Source organism: Tamandua tetradactyla, chromosome 1, assembly GCF_023851605.1.
Source record: "Tamandua tetradactyla isolate mTamTet1 chromosome 1, mTamTet1.pri, whole genome shotgun sequence".
Taxonomy (NCBI): Eukaryota; Metazoa; Chordata; class Mammalia; order Pilosa; family Myrmecophagidae; genus Tamandua; species Tamandua tetradactyla.
Genome location: NC_135327.1, coordinates 43,797,655 through 43,819,961, shown reverse-complemented (window position 1 = coordinate 43,819,961; position 22,307 = coordinate 43,797,655). Strand labels below are relative to the sequence as shown.

Sequence of the window (22,307 nt, the reverse complement as noted above, 5' to 3'; positions counted from 1 at the left end):
ATTCACTCCTTGGTCCAAAACCCTTCTGCTCAGAGTGAAAACCCAAAGCATTTCACTGACTTGACTCTACTGGTTTCCTGCTCACTTATCACTATTTCCTTCAGCCACAGGAGCTTCCTTGCTATTTCTTAAACAGTCCCCTCAGGGCATTTGCACAGGCTGCTCACCTGTCTGGATGCTTCTCCTCTGAGGTCCATGGTTCCAAGAAGCGCCCTGAGATGTCTGGGGCACTGAATTGAATCCAGATATTCTGGATATTTTTAAAATGCGAGGGAAATACATCGATATCTCCTAATGTGCCAGTTTGAAGGGATTACGTACCTTAGAAAAGCCATGTTTTAATTCTAATCTATTTTGTGGAGACAGCCATTTCTTTTAATCCCTATCCAGCATTATAGGTTGGAAACTTGATCAGATTATCACACAGCAATGTGACTCATTCAATTGTGGGTATTAACCTTTGATTAGATGGAGGTAAGTCTCCACCCATTCCAGGTGGGTCTTGATTAGTTTACTGGAATCCTTTAAAAGAGGAAGCATTTTAGAGAGCAACAGGGCCCTGAGAGAGCCACAAGAACCATGAGAGCAGATGCAGTCAGAGACCTTTGGAGATGAAGAAGGAAAACATCCCTGGGGGAGCTTCATGAAAGAAGAAGTCTGGAGAAAAAGCTAGCAGAGGTTGCCATGTTCTCTATGTGCCTCTCCAGTTGAGAGAGAAACCCAGAACTTCATCAGCCTTTCTTGAGTGAAGGTAACCTCTGTTGGTGACTTACTTTGGACATGTTTGCAGACTCGCTTTAATTGGGACATTTTCAGGGCCTTAAACCTGTAAACTTGCAACTTAATAAATTCCCCTTTTTAAAAGCTGTTCTGTTTCTGGTATATCACATTCCAGCAGCTAGCAAACTAGAACAGCTGGATATCACACACCATGCTAGCTGGGTGTGGTTCACAGTTTCAACATCAGATAGTGCAACATTATTTTTTATGGCATCGCAGTTTTGCAAAAGACAAGACACAAAGAGAACATAGTCTTGGTAGTTAACAAGCCAGTGCTGTGTGAAGATTAGCGTGGATGAGAAAGTGAGAGATCCAAAGAAATCAGATCAGAAAGTTGTGACATTTCCAAACAGGTGCGCCCATTCCATCTAAGTAATTAGAATTACTTTATAGTGAAAGTAATTGTGATTATTTAAGAATGAAGCAAAAATATTATTTTGCTATTAAGGAAAGGTAAGTAACCATGTCAACATCCTGCCATAGAAATGACCCACTCCCTCTACTTCCCACCATTTCACCCTTTTGTGAAGAGTCAACCCCCCATTTGAATCATGCAGTGAAGACTTTTTGAACTGAAGGAGAGGGCAGAGACACCAGATAGTCAAAATGAAGGGGCAAATGCCCACTTTATGATGTAAGCATTCCAAGCTTCAGTTCACTCATATAAGGTAGAGCTACCAATAGCACCATCTTTACAAGGGCATTTGAGGCTGAAATGATCTAATGCCTTAAAAGCTGTTAGCAAATGTAAGTACTTGAAGTGTTCAAGGTCATTTGAATGGAACTTTCCTCCTTGGGACCAAAACAGACCATCTGAGATATGGATTAGCTGTAGATTAATGAATTCACCAGAAGAGAAATTTAGAAAACATGAGAGGTCTCATATCTCAAACCCACCTCAGCCAATGGAGAGCTTTTGTGATGATTGTAATTTGCAAAGATTCAGTTTTCTTAAGGTCCTCCATAAATGGTGGCATTTATTTTTGGTGTTGTAGATTTCAAAGAGAAGGTGCAATTTAGTATTTTTGAGTCTTCTGCAAGTTAGATTTAGGTATCTATTGCATAACTATTCAGTTCAAACGAAGTATAAAATAACCTCTTCTGCCTAGCATATAATCCAAAAAGGGTGATTAATTCACATTGAAAGTAGACTATGAGTGCTCACATATTGCTCAAAGTATTAGCAGTATTCAGAAGTCATTTTGGGTAGGAACAATGGGGAAAGAGTTTAGTGGCAAGTTCTTCTTAATTCTCTTAAAATGGTTCTTATATCTAATAATGTCAGAATTTGGAACTATTGATTTTTAAGGTGGAAGGGAATTTATGACATAAAAGTATGTGTATTTCTTGAAAGGGGAGGCTGATAATGTCAGTAGCTCACGTATTTCTCTTCTCTATCCATTCTGGTTTATACTGGGCTGAATTCCCTGCCACGCCCCACTTGAATGGCACTATTTCTTTCCTGATGGACTGGGCATCAATTATCAATTATCACAGTCCCTTGGATTCAGTAATTGTTTAATTTATCTTTCGTATTATTATTTATCTCAATTCCCTTCTTTGCTCTCCAAAAGGTTTTCTTTTGCAATATTTAAATTTGTGATATAATTTTCTCTTGCTCGACCTACTGTTTTAGGTACTCCTGTTCTTATCCTACCTCTTATGGTAGTTAAAAAAAATCATGTTGGGTGGGCCACGGTGGCTCAGCAGGCAGAGATCTCGCCTGCCATGACAGAGACCCAGGTTCGATTCCCAGTGCCTGCCCGTGCAAAAAAAAAAAAGAAGAATCATGTTCCTAATATGGGTGTGAACCCATTGTAAATAGGAAGATGTTATTTTTAGTTAAGATGTGGCCCAGCTAAATCAAGATGGGTCTAAATCCTATTACTGGAGGCTTTAGAGAGAGGAAATCAGAAGCCAGAAGCCAGCAGGAACTAGAAGAGTGGGGGCATTGCCATGCAATGCGAAACTAAGCAACCTAAGAAACTGCCAGCCAGCCCGAAGGCTACTAGTCTTTGAGAAAGAAGCCTTCCAGCCTCCAAATTGTGAGACAATAAATTCCTGTTGTTTAAGCTGACCCATTGTGTAGTATTGGTTATAGCAGCCAGGAAACTCAAGACATTGCTGTATTCCTTGCAGGCAAGAATATTCATATACTGTCCATCACTGAATCCCTTGAAATGCAGGGCAACTGCCTGTCCATACTTGATGCTTAGGAAGAATTTGTTGGTTATAGGGAATTTATTCCAGCCTATCATTTGCTGATTCCTCTCCTTTGTGCTATTTCCAGAAATTGAGCCTCTACTTACTTTGCTGTTTTATTCTATCATTCCCTAATCCAAAACTTTGCTAACGAGATTCCCAGCTGCTTTTAAAAATGCTTGGAGTAAAGGCCAAAAGGTACAAGTGGCATTTACTCAGAAAATATTTTTAGAGCAGCTGATGCTGTTTACAGTTATAGTGATAATTGAAGGCATCATTTTCAATTCAGAAGCAAGTAAACAAAAGGGTCTTCTCAGCTTGAAATGTGTTGTCTTTTTAAAACATTTATCTAGCCTGAAGGTAAACATCAGTATCAACTTAATCTCTCCCTCCACCCTCTACGTGACACAAGCAGCCACACTCTTACTTAGAAGAAAACCACAAGCAGTTTGAATTTAATTTATATTTTGTTTGTTTCATTTTTTTAATTAAAAATATTCTGAGTAGGTAACACATGGGCATGGGACAAAATGCAAGAAGTACAAAATGTTATACAGTGGAAAATAAAACTATTTCCTACTCCTTTCTTCCATCGTTCTAGCTTTCTTCCCCAGAGACAGTTGATGGCTTCTCATATACTCTTCTAGCAAAATTTCATCCATGCGCATACATATTTTATCTAAGTGGCATACACCATCATGCATCTTGCTTTTTGTCAATTAACAGTATATCTTCGCGTCCCTTCTATATATATAGACCTGGTTTATTCTTTATAATGTCAGCAAAGTTTTCCATCATGCATATGGACTATCATTTATCAAATATGCCTCCATGGATAAACATTTACACTGTTTTATAAGCAATGCTGCAATTAATATCCTTGCACACGTGTTGCATACCTATAAAATATTAAAAGATGACTTCTTAGGATCAATTTTCTGAGTATGGGCATGTATCTTTTTAGTGGATAGTGTCAGCATGCCCACAACAGATGTTTCGCACTTTGCACACCCATCAACAAGTCTATTTTTCCATATCTTCCTGAGCTCGTTGTTATCAAACTTGTTGGTTTCCCAGTCTGATAAGTGAAACATGGAATTTCATTGTGAGTGAATTTCTATTCCTCTTATGGTGAATGAGATTGAGCATCTTTTCTTATGATAAGGGACTTAAGAGATTTCCTGTGATGCAAATTTTTGTTCATGTCCCTTTCCCGTTTTTCTATGGATTGTTATTCCCTTACCAACTTAATTTGTAGGATCACTTTATATGTTAAAAGAAACTAGCCTTGCCTGTGATATGTGCTGCAAAGTTTTTTATAGATCATTTGTGGTTTGATAGTTTAAAGAATGTTTTCATAATGCTGAAAATATGATTTTCATGTACTTTCTCCTCCTTTACTTCTTCTTCCTCCTCCTCCTTTTGCCCTCTCTTCCTTCATCCCTTCCTCCCTTCCTCCATTCCTTTTTCATGTGTAAAAAGGCTTTTCCCACTTAAAGATGACAAAAAAACTCCCCTGTTTTTGTTTAGTGCTTTTGAGGTTTTGCTTTTACATTTATTTATTTTTTGTTTGTCAGAATGTATTTTGCACAGGCAGAGACCCAAATGCATATATTAACTTAGAAGCTGCGTAGTTGTTTCTGCACCATTCGTTGGATAATTCCTCTTCCCCAATTGATATGCAGTATCATCTTTATCATTTAAATTTATCTCAGTATAAATCTTGGTTACTTTGAATTCTTTATTCTGTTTCATTGTGGTCTTGAATGTGAGTGCTGTATTGTAGCTATAAAATGTTTTAATATCTGTTGGGATAATTCCCTTTTCTTCACATTCCTTTTTGTTTTTAATATTCCTGGGTATTTTTGCTTATTTATCTTTTCATGTAAACTATAGAATAAGTTTTAAATAATTTAGATGTCATTCTTTTAAAAAATCCTTTGGTACTTTTTTTCACAGCATTTATTATGTATCTAAATATATATATTTTTTAATTAAAGAAAAAATTGCAGGTTTATTTGCAGAAAAATCTTGAAGAAGGCATAGAGTTCTTATCCCCTCCCCATAGTTTTTTTTATTATTAACATTTTGCATTAGTGTGATATCTTTGTTACAACTGATGAAAAAATATTATTGTAATTATGCTACTAACGCTAGTCCAGACTTTATACCGGGGTTCACTCTTTGTATAGCGCTATATTGTTTTTGTTTTAATTTTTATTCTGGTAGTATATATACAACCTAAATTTTCCCATTTTAACTACTTTCAAATATACAATTTAGTAGTGTTAATTACATTCACAATGTTGTGCTGCCATCACCACCATTCATTACTTTTGGTATATTTTTTAATGAAATAAAATATGTTCTTGAGTCTTTCTATTCCAAAGAAGAACATCTTTTCCATGTTTTAATTTGGAATTTTAATGTTTTCTGTATATAAATTTGTTCATTTTTTTTGGTATGATTGTCCCTAGGTACTTTAATTTTTCATATATTGTTATTTTAGTTAGGATATTCCCTCCCTCATAACTTCTCTTTGATCATTTGTGTAGGGAAAGAATATTGATTTCTGTTTATTAATGTGCCCAGGCAGTTTACTGACCTTTGCCATTGGTTCTGTTAGTTTTCTAGTTTATTCTCCTAGGTCTTCCAAGTATATAAACTGTACCATACACAGTTCTTAAGAGTTTCACCACCTACTTTCCAATTTTTGAATATCTCTTATTTCTTTCTCTTGCCTAAATGCAAAGGCGAGGAGCTGCAGGAAAATGTTAAGTAAGAGTGGTGGCTGCAGACATTGCTGCCCTTTTACATTTTTATTATTTGCCCATTAAACGGAGCTTCTTTGATTGGATGAGATGGACTGTCATACTAAGGGTGGAGTCATCTAGTCTTGTTTCAACAGGAAGCTGTTTGCTTGTTAGTAAGAGTAGATATTGAATTTTAGCAAATGCTTCCTCAGGTTCAGAGATAGTCATATTGTTCTTTATGTCTATTAATATATCAAAATCTATTAATATAGCTCCTAATATTGGAACAGACTTGAATTCCTAAAGTAAACAAAACTTATCCATGGGGTATTGCTCTTTCAACATGTTTCCAGCTTCTACTGGGTAAGATTTTATTAGGATTTGTGCATTGGATTTCAGTATCAATGTTAATCGTAGACAAAATTTAGAATTTTATCTTCTTTTTCAATGATTTGAAACAGTTTAAATACATGTTGAGGTATCTATTATTTAGTGATTTGGGTGGAATTCTGAGAAAAAACTAAGTCCTTGTATTTTTGTTGGGGGGAGGACTTAGTTCCCTGGTTTCTTTATTGCTTCTATGGTATTTAATATATTTAGGCTTTCTGACTCTTTTGATCATTTATATTTTCTGGAAAAGCATCAGTTTCATCAACATTTAAAAATTTTATAGTTGAACAAAGCAATCTCTTATGATTCTTCAAATTTTTTTTCATTTGTTTTATTTACCTGCCTTTATTTCTTATTTTGACTCTTTGTATGGTCCTATTATTTTTTTCTGGATAGGGTTAGATAATGATTTATTTATTGTACTATGTTCCCCTTCAATCAAATTAGCTTTTAAGTTTATTTACTTATATGTTTTTCTGTTTTCTAATTCATTAATTTATTCTTATTTTATTAGTTACATCATTCTGATATCCTTAGTTTTGTGTTATTTTTTAACATCTTAATTGAATTCCTAATTCATTTTCTTCTTTGCTTACATATTTGACTATAAATTGTACTCTGAGCAACAGCTTCAGGTGTATCCCATAGATTTTGATATGTATTTATATCTATATTTACATTCATAGTTTTTTATATATTAGATTTATATTATTTTCCTACCACTTTTATAGCTATTCAGCTATGTTAATTTTGAATTTTCTTTTTGATCCAAAAGTTGTGAAAGAGAGAGTATTTAAAATTTCTAGGTGTGGGTGAGCCACCGTGGCTCAGTGGCAGAGTTCTCGCCTGCCATGCTGGAGACCCGGGGTTGATTCCTGGTGCCTGCCCATGCAAAAAAAAAAAAAAGATTTAGGTGGATGACTTTTCTCACTTTTTTTTTTCTTTTTAATTAATTACTATTTATATTGCTTTGTTGTCAGAGAATGTTGTTGGTATTTATACTGTTTTAGATTTAACTTTTATTTTGATAGTTGGGAAATTGATCCACAGACATATGAAAAGAAGATGCATTCTGTTTTTTAAAGCAAATCTCCTTCCCCAGTTCCGTTCTTTTTCCTCCCCCCTCAGATGTAGCCTTATTTTGAACTTTGTTTGCAATTCCTATGTATGAGTGTGTGAATGTGCATGAATTTATACATTTATAAATATATGTGTATTGATATATGTATATATTAATATATACATTTTTATCTCAAAACATAAATGATACATGTTATTCTCATACAACTTTTCTGTATTTATATAAATGGCATTATACTCTACAGATATATATTTCTAATTGTGAAAAATAGCATATATACAAAAAAACAATACATTTTATAGCACACCACAACATTTAGTTGTAGAATAGATTTCAGAGTTTTGTATGGGTTACAGTCTACAATTTTAGGTTTTTCCTTCTAGCTGCTTCAAGACACTGGAGACTAAAAGAAATATCAATATAATGATTCAGCAGTCATACTCATAATTTTCCAAATCTTGTTTTCTCTGTTATAATCTCATCTTCTCCTTTGATCATTCTTCCACTCTATAGAGGTATTTGGGCTATGCCCAGTCTAACATTTTCATTTTGGAAAGGGGTGTTGATAATTTGGGATAACGGGATGGAACTGGCTGGTCCCTCTGGGTTTCAGGACTTATCTGATCTAGGAACCTATCTGGAGGTTGTAGGTTTCTGAAAAGTAATCATTGTACGTGGAACCTTTATAGAATCTCAGATAAAGTCCTGGGTGTTCTTTAGGATTGGCAGGAATAGTTTGGCAAACCATGATAAATAGCAATATCTAGTTGAAGCTTATAAGAATAGCCCCCAGAGTAGCCTCTCTACTGTATTTGAACTCTCTCAGGCACTGATACTTTGTTACAATTTTTTTCCTGCTTTTGGTCAGGAAGGCATTGTCCATCGCACGGTGCCAGGACCAGGCTCATCTCTTGGAGTCATATCCCACATTGCCAGGGAGACTTTTACCCCTGGCTGTCATCTACATGTATTTTTCAAGTTGATTTTTTACTTAACATAACATTTTGAAGAAATTCTATGTTGATATACATAATTCTTCTGCATTCTTATTCATTGCTATGTAGTATTCCATCATTTGACTATAAACCAAATTATTTGTACTTCTTCCCCTAGAAGTGGACATTAGGTTAGTTCCAATATTTTATAATTACAAATGATGCTGATACATCTAATTTATAATATTTTAATGATTGCTCTTAACTTCGAAAAATATATCTATGCCTAAGTGCAATCGGTATACCTACTCTTCTCTTGAATCATCAAGCACCTTCATAGGCCTTAACTCTGGTCTCACCTCCATGTCATACATGACACCTTGTTTAGTATTTTAGTCCCACTTTGTTTTTAACCCCCCAATTTAGTCACTGCTGCTGTCATTTTACACAATTGTGCTTTCTCAGACTTGCCCTTACTCCCAACAACCTCTTTTCTCTCCATTAATTATTGCACCTCATCCCTTTCTTCTGATTTTAATTTTCTTCTTCCTTTAGTTCGCCTTTTAGTCATCCTTTTAGTGAAAGTCTACTAGAGAAGCATGAAGAACTGCAGCCTCATGAGTTGCTTTACATGTCCATTCCCTGTGTTGTCTTTGTGAACCTCATTTCTTTCCCTAGACATCCATGAGATATGAATAGTTGAGTAGGATATTACAGAAAGATGGAGTGGCATAAGCTGGATGGAATACCAGGAGTACATGATGCCAGGAGTCAAGGAAGCTATTCCCTGATTACCACATTTGTTGAGGACATTCTAAATGTCAGGCCATATTCTAAGAGCTAAGCCACAGTGGGAAAAAGACACATTCTCCCTCTGTGTAAATCAGCATTCTAGTGTGGGTGGAGGAGAGAGTAAATGAGCAGGCAGAAATAAATGTACACGGTGGTTTCAGACAGTGATGGCTGTTATGATGGCAAAGCACAGGTGCCATGAGAACAATCAGTGGAGTGGGAGGACTCTTTTACAACTAGGGTGGTCAAAGAAAGCTTCTCTGAGGAGGTGCCCTGTGAGCCTTGACACTTGAAGACTGAGGTGCAACCAGTCATGGAAAGGTCTGGAGAAGGAGGAAAATTTGAGGCACAGGGAACAGCAAGTCCTTTAGGTCTCAAAGCATGGAATTTGTGGCAGTGAATATGAAAGGCTGTGAGAGTATCTGGAACACGTTAAATGAAGGTAACCCAGGCAGGAGACCTTGTAGGGCCTGTAGGCCTTAATTGGAAATTGGGCTTCAATTGTAAATGCAATGGGAAGCCACTGGAGCAACTTATTAATATACCATGGTTTGCTTTGTAAAAAATGACTCTAGCTGTCGTGAAGAAAGCAGATGTTAGAGCAACATGAGTGTGGGCAGTGATTCATAAGGAGTCCAGGCAGGAGATGGTGGCAGCCTGCAGTAGGGGAAGTGTGGTTATGGTGGGGACACCACCGACACACCCTTCAGGGCCTGCCACAGGCCTCCCCAGCTGCTGGGAGTGGTGCCTGCTGATGGCTCAGAGCCGAGGTGTTTCCCAGGCATGGCCTCTGCTCAAGGCTGCTGTCTTACCCAAGCTTATTCCTTCTTCTTAGAAGCAACTTGTATCCAATGATTGGTGGAGGGAGGGGTCCAAATCCCCAGTCTCTTTGCCTCAATTTGGGACATATCTGAAAGTCCAGCTTCTGAACTCCTCCTGGGATCAGCTGAGGCCTCTGCCAAAATTGAACCACAATTCAACTCTTCCCTCAGCCCAGTTCTGCTTCCCTTCCTTCCTTACAGGTGTGTGCCAAAGAGCCCAACCCAGTTAAACACCTGAAGGCAAGTCTACATTTTACTTGGTTTTCTGGGGAACCTGGCCCTTAGGACCTGATACTGCAAGAGTTGGAAACTCTTTAAGAGGTACCAGAGGGGGTTCAAGGAAACAGTGCAAACTGGGACTTGGGATCTGAGTCATGTACCACCTTCCTGGCAATGAGCAGCTCATCCCAGAGGTGTGTGGAGCACTGAGAGCCTCTGGCGTGGAATATGTAGCAATGCAGTTGTTAAAATTGTCACTGGTGACCTGTGATGTAGTTCCTACAGAAGAGAATGTAACTGGAAGTACATTATTTCGGGTATTTGAGAGGTACAGGGGAAGTAGTAATTAGTAACTGTAAGTAATTACAAGTATAAATGATGCATTGGAGAAATTCATTAGAAAGCCAAGAGTAATTAATCACCAATTTAAGGCAGAATGTGAAATCAGAGGACCTCCTTCCCATCTAAAGGAACTCTCATATCTTGTACCTGGAAGGCAGTAAAAATCTGAGAAACAGGCCTTGGACTTAATAAAAGGGTAGTGCAGCTTCGGAGAAGGTGGAATTATCAATCACCTGGACATCGTGCAGCACACTGTTCCATCATATTGATGGCATCTTGCTAATTGGGTTAAATTTAAAAGAATTTGCAAGTATACTGGACATGTATGCCAGAGTCTGGGAGTATGCCCTACAAAGTTAAAGGGCTTCCTGAATCAATGAAATTTTTAGGGGTCCACTGATCTGTGGGTATGCAGATATTCCATCCAAAGTAAAGGACCAATTTTGGGTTTCATGCCTCTGACCATAAGAAGGAAGCACAGTTTGTAGTAGGCCTCTTTAGAGTCAACATGTCCAATACTTCACATACTGCTCTGACCCATTTTCTGGGTGTTGTGGATGGAAGGCTGCCTGCTTATAAGGGCTCCAAAGTAGAAAAGGACTCTATAGAAGACCCAGGCTATGATACAGGCTGCCAGCTGCTTGGCCCAGCTGGTTCTGCAGACCCTGTGCCATTAGAAGAATCAATGGGGGCCAAAGACACCATGTGAACTCAGGAAAACCCCATTAAGAAAATCAATTTAAACACTTAGCGTTCTGGGGCAAGGCCACAGCAGAGAATTACACATTTGGAAGTCAGCTGTTTGCATCCTACTAGGGTTGGCAGAGATAGAGCACTTGGCAGTGGGACATCACCCAACCATGGGACCATACCTGTCCATCATGATGTGGGTTCTGTCAAATAAAACAGGCCATGAGGTCAGGTGGGCCCAGCAGGAAGCCATCTTAAGATGGAAGTCATACAACTGGGATTGGGCACAAGCAGGGCCACAGGGCGTAAGTCAAATGAATGAATGTGCGGGTGACCCAGATCCCCGTTTCATTTACTGCTGTTGTACTAGATCCTCTCCTTAAGCTCATACCTATGGCTGCTTGGATATGTGTGTGTGTGTGTGTGTGTGTGTGTACATATGTGTGTGAATCCCTGGTGACCAGCTTTCAGATGAGGACAGTGGTGGAAGCTTGTAGTCCTGAAAGACTACTCTGAAGGGGAAATCCTTCCAGTGGACACAAATTTGGGCAGTGCACCTGGCCACCTACTTTTCTGTAGAAAGAGAGAAGCGCCTCCAAAACAAGAATACCTACAATGTATGGGATATGGGGATGGCTTGACTGGTTGGCCAGGGGTCTGGAGGAGAAAGGTTGGAAGGTCAAGGACAAGAAGGTCTGGGTAAAGATATGTTAATAAATATATGGGATAGGCACAACATGAGATTTTTATTTTGTGCGTCATACTTCTATATTGTACTTTCTGCGTAAGAGATATGACTCATACAAGTCAACAGAATGAGTTGGTCAGTTGAAGTCAGCCAACCTCTGACACTGGCCACTCTGCTGTTGGCACAATGAGGAGATGGGTGGAGTGGCCATGATGGCAAGGATGGAGGATAGGCATGGACCCAAGAACATGGAGTATCACATAGCGTCTCAGAAGGAGCCCATTTTATAGCAAAAGAGATGCAGTGATTGGTCCAAGATCACAGGATCCTCTGGTTTTATCACATTTCACACCACTCGGAAGCTGCCAACCTCAGAGAGCCTTCTGAACCTCCAGAAGGTACCAGCTTAAACACGAAACCCAGCATGGGTAGGACATCACCCTCCAGGATGTGAGACACACCCTCAATCAATGATCATGTTATGACGTCATGGCCCTATTGGTAGAATACAATTGTTGGGAAACCAAGAGGCAGAAGTAGGAGTGGCCCTATTTATCATCACTCTGAATGTCCCATTTGGGGGATTTGTTCTTTCTTTCCTTACAACCCCAGGCTCTGGAGGTTTAGAGGTCCTGATTCCAAGAGAGGTAATGCTTTCACCAGGAGACGCAGAGTCCCATTACTTTTTTTTTTCTTTTTTTAACATGGGCAGGCACCAGGAATCGAACCTGGGTCTCCAGCATGGCAGGTGAGAACACTGCCTGCTGAGTCACCATCACACCACCCAGAGTCCCATTACATTTTAAGGTGCTGCTGTCACTAGTTGGCTCCTTTTGTCAAACAAATAGCAGACAAAGAAAGGAGTCATCATGTTGGCAGGAATAACTGACCTGATCACAGGTACATTACCTAGCCGATCAGATGTGCTAACCATGGGGTGAGGGAGCATGGTTAGAATATGTAATGGAGAAGGGAGATGATGAGTCTCAGTTGTGACTCTGAGATAAGCATCTTATAAGTTTTCCCTGGGAAAAGAGACCAACCAGAATTCCAAGATGGTGTTGACTTATATGGCACAAGTGGATCCAAGAGGAACAAAGAGTGGACACTCTGATGTACACCTCAAAGCCCAGACCTTTGTACCTGTTGGGAATGTTGGCTGCTGACAGCTCCTGGCTCTCCCCAGACACTCACCAGTGGGTGCTCCCCCTCCTAAGGTTACATCCCTTCAAGGCCCAGCCCACATCAGCAGCTAGGAGATGCACGGGTAAAAGGACCAATCCCTTTAACTCAAGTTGGGACATTTCTGAAGGGCTCACTGGTGTTGCAGAGGCTTTTCTTATGCCAGAGTCACAGCTCACCTTCTCCCTTGCCCATCTCTCTTCCCTTACCCCCTGTGGTGACTTTAGGGTATGCCTGCATATTCTCTGCTTCTCCTTTTCTCAAGAGATAGAGCACAGTCCCTCTCTCCTCAAGTGTGGGCTGGACTTCGGGACTGGCATCTGATGAATGGATTACAGCAGGAGTGATGAGATCGCCCCCCTGGATTAGGTTCTAAAAAAACTGGCTGTGCTCACCTTCACTCTGGGGAAGCCAGCTGCCAGGTCCTGAGGACTTGGCAGTCTTTAGAGAAGCCGTGGTGGCCAGGAACTGAGTGCTTCCAGTAGCTGTGCCAGGAATTTGGCAGTGGATCCTCCCGGGACAGCATCCTCATGAGATGTCCCCAAACCAGGACCATGTGGCTCTGCCCCTCCTGGTCTCCAGACCCGCAGACATGTGAGCTAAGGGATGCTTATTGCTTTGAGCTGCTCAGTTGTGAGGCAACAATGTACATAGCAATAGAGAACTAATAAACTCCTTATGGATGTTCTATTTAAGAGCCCTGATAAACTTCCTACTTGTAAATCTCCATCTCATGACTGTTTCCTGGGAAACCCATCTCAAGAGAGAAAGTAAAGATGAGTAGGTATTAAAGGGCTTGCTTTTCTGGGGGATGTGGGATAATGTATTGTTGCCAAATGTAAGCAAACTAATGTATGGCAGTGAAGTGGTGGGGGGTGAGAAAGGAGCTCCTCTAAGCCTGGCTAAGAAGATCTAACTCTGCCTTGTGGGCAGTTGGGGGCCACTGAAGGTTTTGGAGTGGGAAGAACATTCTAGCAGCAGACAAGGAATAGAGAGACTATGAGGCAGACCTCATAGAAGAGGAAATAAAGACCACAAACAGACCTCTAATCCTGGATGTGTGGACTGATACAGTACCCACTTCACAGAGGAGTTGTGAGGATTAAATAAATTTAAAACCGTAGAGGGCTTAGAGCAGTGTCTGGCACTGTTCTAATTTTTTTAACTGTTTGTTAAAAAGTTATATGCAAACCTGAGTGGCACCTCCATGGCCAGAGAATTCACCATTTGTGTTCGTTTTCAGGCTGCTGGAATGAGATATACCAGAACTGCAACAGCTTTTTAAAAGGCGGAATTTAGTAAGTTACAAGTTTACAGTTCTAAGTCAATAAAAATGTCCAGACTAAGGCTTCCAGGGAAAGATACCTTAAGTCAAGGAGGACCAATGGGTCGGAAACACCTCTGTCAGCTTTAAAGTCATGTGGCTGGCATCTGCTGGTCCCTTGCTCCTGGGCTCCATTGCTTTCAGCCTCTCTTCCTGTGGGGGCTTCTCACTTAGCTTCTCTGGGGCTCGCTTTCATGTCTTGGCTTCCCTTGGCTCTCCTCAGGTTCTGGCCTGCTTAACATTGCATGGTGGTATCTGCTGGGCTCCAAGCATCTCCAAACATCCATGTCTGTGTTCTCTGAAGCAGCTGTTTTCCAAGTGAATACATCTGTTTTCTCTGTCAGCTCTGAGGCTTCTGTCATTTCTGGCTCTCTCAAAAATATTTCCTCTTTTAAAGGATGCTGGTAAACTAATCAAAATATACTACCTGGAATGGGTGGAGTCACATCAAAAGTTCACACCCATAATTGGGCATGTCACATCTCCAGGGAGAGAATCTAATCAGATGTCTCCAACCTACAGTATTGAATCAGGATTACAAGGAACAGCTACTCTCACAAGATTGGATCAGGATTAAAACATGGCTTTTCTGGGATATATAATGGATTCAAACTGGCACGTCATTCAGTATGGGAACATCCCAGAGTCCAAGAGGAAGGGAAAGGCAGGCAATGGTGTGATCCATGGTAAGCACAGGCCCTTAGGGACCTTCTTGTTAGGGAATGTACTAAGCCTGTGGTCACTGTTCTCTGAGTTCAAAGCCTTGCTCCTTCCCTCACATGTGCTATGTGCTCTCGATGACAAGGGCCACTGGTAGGAGGAATTATAAACCACAAGGAGAAAAATAAACTCAGCTCATGTTCTGCTCTATATGGTATTAGCATCTGCAAAGTCTGCATTTCCCATGAGTAAAAAACTTTCTATTGTAGTAACATATACACAACTAACAGTTCCCCATTTTAACTACTTTCAAGTGTACAATTCAGTGGTATTAATTACATTTGCAATTTTGTGCTACCATCACCACCATCCATGACCCACGCTTTTTCATCACACTAAAAAAAAAAACTGTTCCCATTAAGCTATGACTCACCATTGCCCTCACACACTCCCGGCTCCTGGTAACCTATAATCTGTCTCTATGAATTTGCTTAGTCTAGGTATTTCATATACACAAGATCATACCACATTTGTCATTTTGCATCTCGCTTATTTTACTCAACATTGTTGCCATCAAGGTTCATCCATGTTGCCACATACACTAGAATTTCATTTTCTTTTTTTTTTATTTTTTATTTTTTTATTAACGGAAAGAAAGAAGAAAAAAAAGAAAGAAATTAACACAACATTTAGAAATCATACCGTTCTACATATGCACTCAGTAATTCTTAACATCATCACATAGATGCATGATCATCGTTTCTTAGTACATTTGCATCGGTTTAGAGGAACTAGCAACACAACAGAAAAAGATATAAAATGTTAATATAGAGAAAAGAAATAAAAGTAATAATAATAGTAAAAAAAACCCCTACAGCTCAGATGCAGCTTCATTCAGTGTTTTAACATGATTACTTTACAATTAGGTATTATTATGCTGTCCATTTTTGAGTTTTTGTATCTAGTCCTGTTGCAGTCTGTATCCCTTCAGCTTCAATTACCCATCGTCTTACCCTGTTTCTAACTCCTGCTGGACTCTGTTACCAATGACATATTTCAAGTTTATTCTCGAATGTCCATTCACATCAGTGGGACCATACAGTATTTGTCCTTTAGTTTTTGGCTGGACTCACTCAGCATAATATTCTCTAGGTCCATCCATGTTATTACATGCTTCATAAGTTTATCTTGTCTTAAAGCTGCATAATATTCCATCGTATGTATATACCACAGTTTACTTAGCCATTTTTCTGTTGATGGACATTTTGGCTGTTTCCATCTCTTTGCAATTGTAAATAATGCTGCTATAAACATTGGTGTGCAAATGTCCGTTTGTGTCTTTGCCCTTAAGTCCTTTGAGTAGATACCTAGCAATGGTATTGCTGGGTCGTATGGCAATTCTATATTCAGCTTTTTGAGGAACCGTCAAACTGCCTTCCACAGTGGTTGCACCCTTTGACATTCCCACCAACAGTGGATAAGTGTGCCTCTTTCTCCGCATCCTCTCCAGCACTTGTCATTTTCTGTTTTGTTGATAATGGCCATTCTGGTGGGTGTGAGATGATATCTCATTGTGGTTTTGATTTGCATTTCTCTAATGGCCAGGGACATTGAGCATCTCTTCATGTGCCTCTTGGCCATCCGTATTTCCTCTTCTGGTAGGTGTCTGTTCAAGTCTTTTTCCCATTTTGTAATTGGGTTGGCTGTCTTTTTGTTGTTGAGTTGAACAATCTCTTTATATATTCTGGATACTAGACCTTTATCTGATATGTCATTTCCAAATATTATCTCCCATTGTGTAGGCTGTCTTTCTACTTTCTTGATGAAGTTCTTTGATGCACAAAAGTGTTTAATTTTGAGGAGTTCCCATTTATTTATTTCCTTCTTCAGTGCTCTTGTTTTAGGTTTAAGGTCCATAAAACCACCTCCAGTTGTAAGATTCATAAGATATCTCCCTACATTTTCCTCTAACTGTTTTATGGTCTTAGACCTAATGTTTAGATCTTTGATCCATTTTGAGTTAACTTTTGTGTAAGGTGTGAGATGCGGGTCTTCTTTCATTCTTTTACATATGGATATTCAGTTCTCTAGGCACCATTTATTGAAGAGACTGTTCTGTCCCAAGTGAATTGGCTTGACTGCCTTATCAAAGATCAAATGTCCATAGATGAGAGGGTCTATATCTGAACACTCTATTCGATTCCATTGGTCGATATATCTATCTTTATGCCAATACCATGCTGTTTTGACCACTGTGGCTTCATAATATGCCTTAAAGTCCGGCATCGCGAGACCTCCAGCTTCGTTTTTTTTCCTCAAGATGTTTTTAGCAATTCGGGGCACCCTGCCCTTCCAGATAAATTTGCTTATTGGTTTTTCTAATTCTGAAAAATAAGTTGTTGGGATTTTGATTGGTATTGCATTGAATCTGTAGATGAGTTTAGGTAGGCTTGACATCTTAATTATATTTAGTCTTCCAATCCATGAACACGGTATGCCCTTCCATCTATTTAGGTCTTCTGTGATTTCTTTGAACAGTTTTTTGTAGTTTTCTTTAGATAGGTTTTTTGTCTCTTTGGTTAAATTTATTCCTAGGTATTTTATTCTTTTAGTTGCAATTGTAAATGGGATTCGTTCCTTGATTTCCCCCTCAGCTTGTTCATTACTAGTGTATAGAAACACTACAGATTTTTGAATGTTGATCTTGTAGCCTGCTACTTTGCTGTACTCATTTATTAGCTCTAGTAGTTTTGTTGTGGATTTTTCCGGGTTTTCGACGTATAGCATCATATCGTCTGCAAACAGTGATAGTTTTACTTCTTCCTTTCCAATTTTGATGCCTTGTATTTCTTTTTCTTGTCTAATTGCTCTGGCTAGAACCTCCAACACAATGTTGAATAATAGTGGTGATAGTGGGCATCCTTGTCTTGTTCCTGATCTTAGGGGGAAAGTTTTCAATTTTTCCCCATTGAGGATGATATTAGCTGTGGGTTTTTCATATATTCCCTCTATCATTTTAAGGAAGTTCCCTTGTACTCCTATCCTTTGAAGTGTTTTCAACAGGAAAGGATGTTGAATCTTGTCAAATGCCTTCTCTGCATCAATTGAGATGATCATGTGATTTTTCTGCTTTGATTTGTTGATGTGGTGTATTACATTAATTGATTTTCTTATGTTGAACCATCCTTGCATACCTGGGATGAATCCTACTTGGTCATGATGTATAATTCTTTTAATGTGTTGTTGGATACGATTTGCTAGAATTTTATTGAGGATTTTTGCATCTATATTCATTAGAGAGATTGGTCTGTAGTTTTCTTTTTTTGTAATATCTTTGCCTGGTTTTGGTATGAGGGTGATGTTGGCTTCATAGAATGAATTAGGTAGTTTTCCCTCCACTTCGATTATTTTGAAGAGTTTGAGGAGAGTTGGTACTAATTCTTTCTGGAATGTTTGATAGAATTCACATGTGAAGCCGTCAGGTCTTGGACTTTTCTTTTTAGGGAGCTTTTGAATGACTGATTCAATCTCTTTACTTGTGATTGGTTTGTTGAGGTCATCTATTTCTTCTTGAGTCAAAGTTGGTTGTTCATGTCCTTCCAGGAACCCGTCCATTTCATCTAAATTGTTGTATTTATTAGCGTAAAGTTGTTCATAGTATCCTGTTATTACCTCCTTTATTTCTGTGAGGTCAGTAGTTATGTCTCCTCTTCCATTTCTGATCTTATTTATTTGCATCCTCTCTCTTCTTCTTTTTGTCAATCTTGCTAAGGGCCCATCAATCTTATTAATTTTCTCATAGAACCAACTTCTGGTCTTATTGATTTTCTCTATTGTTTTCAATTTCATTTATTTCTGCTCTAATCTTTGTTATTTCTTTCCTTTTGCTTGCTTTGGGATTAGTTTGCTGTTCTTTCTCCAGTTCTTCCAAGTGGACAGTTTATTCCTGCATTTTTGCCTTTTCTTCTTTTCTGATATAGGCATTTAGGGCAATAAATTTCCCTCTTAGCACTGCCTTTGCTGCGTCCCATAAGTTTTGATATGTTGTGTTTTCATTTTCATTCGCCTCTAGGTATTTACTAATTTCTCTTGCAATTTCTTCTTTGACCCACTTGTTGTTTAAGAGAGTGTTGTTGAGCCTCCATGTATTTGTGAATTTTCTGGCACTCCACCTATTATTGATTTCCAACTTCATTCCTTTATGATCTGAGAAAGTGTTGTGTATGATTTCAATCTTTTTAAATTTGTTAAGACTTGCTTTGTGACCCAGCATATGGTCTATCTTCGAGAATGATCCATGAGCACTTGAAAAAAAGGTGTATCCTGCTGTTGTGGGATGTAATGTCCTATAAATGTCTGTTAAGTCTAGCTCATTTATAGTAATATTCAGATTCTCTATTTCTTTATTGATCCTCTGTCTAGATGTTCTGTCCATTGATGAGAGTGGTGAATTGAAGTCTCCAACTATTATGGTATATGTGTCTATTTCCCTTTTCAGTGTTTGCAGTGTATTCCTCACGTATTTTGGGGCATTCTGGTTCGGTGCATAAATATTTATGATTGTTATGTCTTCTTGTTTAATTGTTCCTTTTATTAGTATATAGTGTCCTTCTTTGTCTCTTTTAACTGTTTTACATTTGAAGTCTAATTTGTTGGATATTAGTATAGCTACTCCTGCTCTTTTCTGGTTGTTATTTGCATGAAATATCTTTTCCCAACCTTTCACTTTCAACCTGTATTTATCTTTGGGTCTAAGATGTGTTTCCTGTAGACAGCATATAGAAGGATCCTGTTTTTTAATCCATTCTGCCAGTCTATGTCTTTCGATTGGGGAATTCAGTCCATTAACATTTAGAGTTATTACTGTTTGGATAATATTTTCCTCTACCATTTTGCCTTTTATATTATATATATCATATCTGACTTTCCTTCTTTCTATACTCTTTTCCATGTCTCTCTCTTCTGTCTTTTTGTATCTGACTCTAGTGCGCCCTTTAGTATTTCTTGCAGAGCTGGTCTCTTGGTCACAAATTCTCTCAGTGACTTTTTGTCTGAGAATGTTTTAATTTCTCCCTCATTTTTGAAGGACAATTTTGCTGGATATAGGAGTCTTGGTTGGCAGTTTTTCTCTTTTAGTAACTTAAATATATCATCCCTCTGTCTTCTAGCTTCCATGGTTTCTGCTGAGAAATCTACACATAGTCTAATTGGGTTTCCCTTGTATGTGATGGATTTCTTTTCTCTTGCTGCTTTCAAGATCCTCTCTTTCTGTTTGACCTCTGACATTCTAACTAATAAGTGTCTTGGGGAACGCCTATTTGGGTCTAATCTCTTTGGGGTGCGCTGCACTTCTTGGATCTGTAATTTTAGGTCTTTCATAAGGGTTGGGAAATTTTCAGTGATAATTTCTTCCATTAGTTTTTCTCCTCCTTTTTCCTTTTCTTCTCCTTCTGGGACACCCACAACACGTATATTTGTGCGCTTCATATTGTCCTTGAGTTTCCTGATACCCTGTTCAAATTTTTCCATTCTTTTCCGGATAGTTTCTGTTTGTTTTTGGAATTCAGATGTTCCATCCTCCAACTCAGTAATTCTATCTTCTGTCTCTTTAAATCTATCATTGTAGGTATCCATTGTTTTTTCCATCTTTTCGACTTTATCCTTCACTTCCATAAGCTCTGTGATTTGTTTTTTCAGTTTTTCTATTTCTTCTTTATGTTCAGCCCATGTCTTCTTCATGTCCTCCCTCAATTTATCGAATTCATTTTTGAAGAGGTTTTCCATTTCTGTTCGTGTATTCAGCATTAGTTGTTTCAGCTCCTGTATCTCATTTGAACTATTGGTTTGTTCCTTTGACTGGGCCATATTTTCAATTTTCTGGGCGTGATCCGTTATCTTCTGCTGGCGTCTGGGCATTTAGTCAGATTTCCCTGGGTGTTGGACCCCACAGGTTGAAAAATTTTTCTATGAAATCTCTGGGTTCTGTTTTTCTTATCCTGCCCAGTAGGTGGCGCTCGTGGCACACGTTTGTCTACAGGCTCCACCAGTAAAAGTTGCTGTGGGTCCTTTAACTCTGGAAAACTCTCGCCGTAGGGGAGGTTTGGCAGCCGAAGCGTCTTGGAAGAGTGCCAGCCGGCCCGGGGGTCCGACGGGGAGGGTCGCCGGCCGCCGCGGCATGGGAGAGCGCCCGACCGAATTTCCTAGTCGGCCTGGGGCGCCAAGCGTGGCGGAAGGGCGCCAGCTGTCGCAGCCCGGGAGAGTGCACTGTTCCCAGCCGGACCGGGGAGTCATGTGTTTGGACTCCCCTGGTCACCGTTCTCCGCAGTCTGAGGATTTTCGACCCAACTCTCTCAGTTGGTCCAGGGGGCCTCGCGTGGTGGGGGTGCCAGCTGCCGCGGCCCAAGGGGACCGCCTGCCCAATTCTGCCAGCTGGCCTGGGAAGGAGGAACGGAGGGACTCCGGCCGCTTGCCGTCCCGCCCAGGAAAACCCGCGCCCCTCGGTGATCTCACCGGAGCTGGTTCTCCCAGACAGTCAGCCGTTCCAGGATGGGGTACGCCATCCCTTTGATCTCCATCGTGGCTCCGGTAGCTGCTCTGTATTGTCTCCACTCCCCCAGTAGCTGTTCTGGAGGAGGAAAGGTGAGGGTGGCAAGGCTGTCGAGGCTGGTGGCGGAGGAGCCGGTGAAGGCGGAAGAGGGCACTGTGGTGGTTGGAGAGCCGCCGGAGCAGGAGGGGGAAGAGGGCAGGCGGGTCGGCTGATGCGGGGCGTGGGCGCCGTGCGGCAGGCCGGCGGACAAAGAAAGAGGGGAGAGGAGGGCGGGCGGGTCGGCTGCTGCGGGGCGTGGGCACCGCGCGGCGGGCCGGTGGACAAAGAAAGTTTATTTTCTTTTTAAGGCAGAATAATATTCCATGGTGGACTTTTGGTGCTTTAACCTGACTGGTTCTGCTGCCTGACTTTACAGGTAGCAATGAGTTGATTTTCTAAAAGGCAACTTCCCATTTGCCCAGCATCTAAAAGGCTTTCTCTGATGTTCCAGCTAATGGGCCAGGTTATCAAGAGAGGTTATTGAATATTTATGCAATTAAAAGTATCAGGATGCATGGGTAGTTTAGTGGTTAGAATGCCCACCTTTCATGTGAGAAACCCAGGTTCGATTCCCGGACCATGAGCCTCAAAAAAAAAGTATCAGATGTTATGTGAAATAAAGAGGAGGAAGTTTGTGGGAAAGGAGACAAGATGAAAACATAGAAATATACCTTGTTAGGACAGTATCTTGAGGGGAGTCTTCTTCCCTCGTTTTGCCATCACTGGGCCTCAGAATCTTGACACTGAAAGTTTAGCAGAGTCTGCCTAAACTAGGATTTAATATGCAAGACCATCTCTCTTATTTTGCTAGGGCTGCGGCAACAAAGTACCTCAAATGGGGTGGCTTAAAACCAAAGAAACA

The 22,307-nt window shown here is 39.9% G+C and overlaps 1 long non-coding RNA gene across 1 annotated transcript in view; it reads left to right on the top strand.

Annotated features, from left to right (window-relative positions):
- The first annotated feature begins 1,479 nt into the window (after positions 1–1,479).
- The window catches only part of LOC143684220 (uncharacterized), a 56,267-nt gene continuing 35,439 nt past the window's right edge, over positions 1,480–22,307 (top strand). Inside the window, exon 1 of the long non-coding RNA XR_013175925.1 lies at positions 1,480–1,527. This is a non-coding gene — a long non-coding RNA (uncharacterized LOC143684220). The remainder of the gene's footprint in view (positions 1,528–22,307) is intronic.